Source organism: Phytophthora infestans, genomic scaffold (assembly GCF_000142945.1).
Source record: "Phytophthora infestans T30-4 supercont1.39 genomic scaffold, whole genome shotgun sequence".
Classification (NCBI taxonomy): Eukaryota; Oomycota; class Peronosporomycetes; order Peronosporales; family Peronosporaceae; genus Phytophthora; species Phytophthora infestans.
This window is the reverse complement of record NW_003303720.1, coordinates 311,036-315,305: the sequence shown is the minus strand read 5'-3', so window position 1 is coordinate 315,305 and position 4,270 is coordinate 311,036.

Here is a 4,270-nt window from a genome sequence, read left to right as displayed (position 1 = left end):
GCCTAAAGACAGCAAATCAAAATAGTTTACCCACCGATGACAGAATATCAGCAAATAAACTCCCGGACCGAGACAGCAAGCTGGTAAATTGGCTGTCGCATTTGCTGATCAGCAACGCCCAGAAAGAATGATGTTTAATAAAACCAAGTGTAACCAGCAAATAAAACGAGACGGAGTCCCACCAGCAAGGCATACAATGGTTTGAATGGATTTGCTGCAAAACGGCATGTTTTGCTGTGCTTGCTGTCAACCGCGCTGAATTATTAATACACAAGTCAAGCGGGGCCCCACAGGCGGCGCTCTTTGTGCACGTTAGAGCCGAACGAGAGTGTGACCTACGTCGCCTCGCTCGGTGGAGTTTCAACCCATTCAATTAGGAAATCTCGCTCCGCTCGGTGGTGTAGAGGCGATGCTGCGCCAGGTTATTATGACCAATTGCGTTTCGATCAGTAACTCAGTCAGCTTTACGAGTTGGCTGATGCCGTTTAGATATGTTATTTCTATCGCCAAACGCAGTTTAGGACTTGTTCTAGCGCGTGGGATATCGCAGTTTAGAGATGAGCTAGTATACAAGCGACCGTCTGGACGTTGCGGCCATTATTATGACCACCCGTCCCAATACAAAAGAACAAGTAAAAAAAATGATGGTTAATGTGACCTAGCTACTCATTGGATGCAGTCTTGTGTGATGCCATTTAGGTTGGTGCGCGCCATTCCTAGCGTTATGGGGAGATGGTCATCACTATCGGACAAGGAAAAGGGGCGAATCCAAGGGCTCTATGAAGGAGGGTTCAGCCTGCGAGAGATTGAGCGGTGAACTACACACTCGCGAGGTGCCATACATCGCGTCCTGTTCGAAGAGGAGCCAGAGCGCAAGAAACCCGGTCCTGCAACTGCTTTGTCAGACCGGGAGGCCCGGGTCCTGCTACGTACTGCTACTAAGGGGGATTTCTCGGCGCGACAGCTTAAGAGCGAGCTGAATTTGGCGGTGACTCTCCAACGTAGACTGGCTAATCTACACGAAAATGGACAGCACATTGTCGCTCTCCGCTGAGGACAAGAAGGAAAGAGAAGATTGGACGTGGGCAAGGGTTCTTAACACGGATGCTGCTGGGTCGTGGGAGTCCATCATCTTCTCAGACGAGAAGAAGTGGAATCTCGACGGACCCGACGGGTTCCAGACCTACTGGAGGGACATCCGCCGCCCTCCTAGGCAGACCAATCGACGACAAGCTGGTGGAGGGTCGGTAATGGTGTGGGCGGGAATCAGTGCCGCAGGAAAGACCGAGCTAGCGGTGCTGCATGAGAAGCAGAACTCGGACGACTACGGCTACACAGTCTCCGAGTATCTGCTTCCGTTTGCCCATCTCCACTGCGGCACTGACTTTGTCTATTAGCAAGACGGTGCATCCATTCACCGGTCTAATAGAACTAACGCGTTCTTTAACGAGCAAGATATGCACGTCCTTGACTGACCTGCTAGGTCGCCAGATCTTAATCTCTTGAAAACCTGTGGTCAATCATGACAAGGCGTGTATACGTCAACGGTTCACAGTATTCCACTGTTCCTGAGCTAACCACAGCTCTATACAAAGCCTGAGACTAGATAGAAGAATCACTCTTAGCCGCTTTGATAGAGTCCATGTCACGCAGGTGCAAGGAGGTCATCAAGAAGCACGGTAAAGACACACTACTACTGTAGCCACATTGACCATCATTCTTTTTTACTTGTTTTTTGTATGGTACGGGTGGTCATAATAATGAACGCAACGACCAAAACGGTCGCTTGTATACTAGTTCATCTCCAAACTGCGATATCCACACGCTAAAACAAGCCTCAAACTGCGTTTGGCGAAAGAAACAACATATCTAAACAGCATCAGCCAACTCGTAAAGATGACTAAGTTACAGATCAAAACGTAGGTGCGTATTATGACCTGGCGCGCACTGTACGCTTGACCATTAATTAATACATAAAGGGATGAGCTATTGATATAATCGCTGACTTGTAACGGGGTAAGAGATACCGTCACTAGCTTACACTATAGTGTGGAGGAAGCTCGCAATAGTAAAACCAAGTCTTAGGTTTGTGTCAAATTCAACTCTGATTTATTTAGGACCAGGGCGGCTACCCCTGGCCTCGTGTGAACCACTCAAACACATGTCTATACCTGATTGGTCAATAAGTGAGTCTGGCTCCTCACTATCAACCAATCAGATCATGACACCTTGGCACACGCTACCCGTGTGCCACTTTACCTACTAATGTAATAACTAAAGAAATATCTACCTACTTATGTAATTGGAGTTGGGCCCATTACATGACTAATAATCGGATCAATCGAGACGTATCTTCTGACTGATTGGATCGGCTCACTCCGATTTGCGATCTTCTCCGATAGAATCCGATTGATCAGGAGATCCAATCAGACTCGGTCGATTTAGAATTCTACCAGAAAAAAACGAATTGGAGAATATCAACAACAAATCTTAATAAAGAGGTACTGGGATGTAAAGATAGATTGCCAAATACACGTGTGTCTTTTCATCAATTATAACAGCGTACCCTCAATTCGGAATACATTATCCAGCATGACGTTTAACTTATTTTAAGAGGTGATCGTAAGACAGTCTAACTAACCACAGGAGTCTTACTAAGACTCCTGTGGGGCCAACAACCGGTCCTAGACAGGCTGCATACTTAAGAGAAGCTTCCAGCAACGTCCGGGTGAAGACGGCGAGCGATGCGACACATTGAGCAGACCGTCCTTCATTAGTACGGTTCGGACTCGTACAGCCAAGCTGGCAGTATCAACCATGCGCCGTGCATGATGCGTGTTGTTGTTGAAGAAAAAATCGACCTGATTCGATTGGATCGGATTTGATCCGATCATATGTGTCTTATTTAACCAGCCTGGTACTACCATGTAAGAAATTTACTTCATTGTTCTGGTGAATCGAATCCACGCTACGAAACACTGCCTGTGTCTCATTTCCTGGTTTTCTACGCATTATCATGCATTTGCAATGGAGAGCCAAGTTGAGTCAAGTACAAATACGGGGTCGAGTAGTATAAGGCACACTAATAACCTGAAGCGATCAAATGTCTGGATCTAAACTTGACGAGTACATTCCGGTTATGAAGACGTGGCTGGATTACCATGATCGATCCATGACCCTAAAGACCACCAGTCGAGCGGTGTAATTGGATGAAGCACGAGACGGTTTCGTTTCCGCGCATTAGAATAAAAGCGCGGATTATTTGTCAGTGATTGCTACTTCAGTGCCGAGCGAGAAAGCCTTTGCTGCGTCAGGAACAACTATCAGCTCTCGACGAGCCAGGCTTGGGGACGATGCCGTTTCGGCTATTTCGGAGTTGCAAGAATTTCTAGCATTCAATACGACCTGAGGTGACCCTCAGGCGAATTCCCGTCGAGATAAGCAAGCTAGTGTAGATAAACCGTAGTAAAAGGATTCCAGCGAGGCTTTTATAATACTAATACTAGTAGTTTACATTTCCTTATGATTACAGCACGACAACCGCTACAAGCCAAACGTACATCACATGAAGTTCAGCAGGAATATGCATTTCACTATACTAGATTCTAGATAGTCCTTGAGTCGAATCTTGAAGTAGCGTAGCGTAGTAGTGAGCCGCGGCTCGTTTGTACCGGGCAAGAATCTCCATAGTGAATTCAATTGAAAAAAATGAGTGTCATTGAAGTTTCATGTTCGGCAAAACGCATCCAAACAAGGCGATTGCCTTCTGGTCAGGCGTGTGTCTGCCTGGCCGCTCACTGGCAGCTTAAGAAGACAGTTGACAATCAACAAAGACAAGTACGAAGACAATTGCAGAAAGTAGGAGCATGGGTACCAACGTCATTGCCAACGCTGGCTGTGACGGTGGTGCGTCACTATCTCCTCCCCGACTTAACCATCGTTGACGATTGTTGCAGTCGAAAACAAGAGCCTTCCAATGCGACAAGTCATAGCGCGGGGTAGTTCTTCTTGGTTCGTCGTATAAATGTTCGTTGGGTTCGTCGTCGTCAGCCATAACGACCGGGGTAGAATTTGCTCGCAAAGCCGATCTGGAAGTGCTGTTCGTGCTTGCAAGTGGGCCATATTCACATTTTGAGCACTTGTTGTTCACGGTACTGAAACCATACTTCCGCCTGTAGCCCCACGACTTGTTTAAACTGCCGATCTCTGCCCTGGGGCTCACGAGGATCTTGTTCTGCTTGGGGATCAAGAGGTGGATCTTGACGTTCTG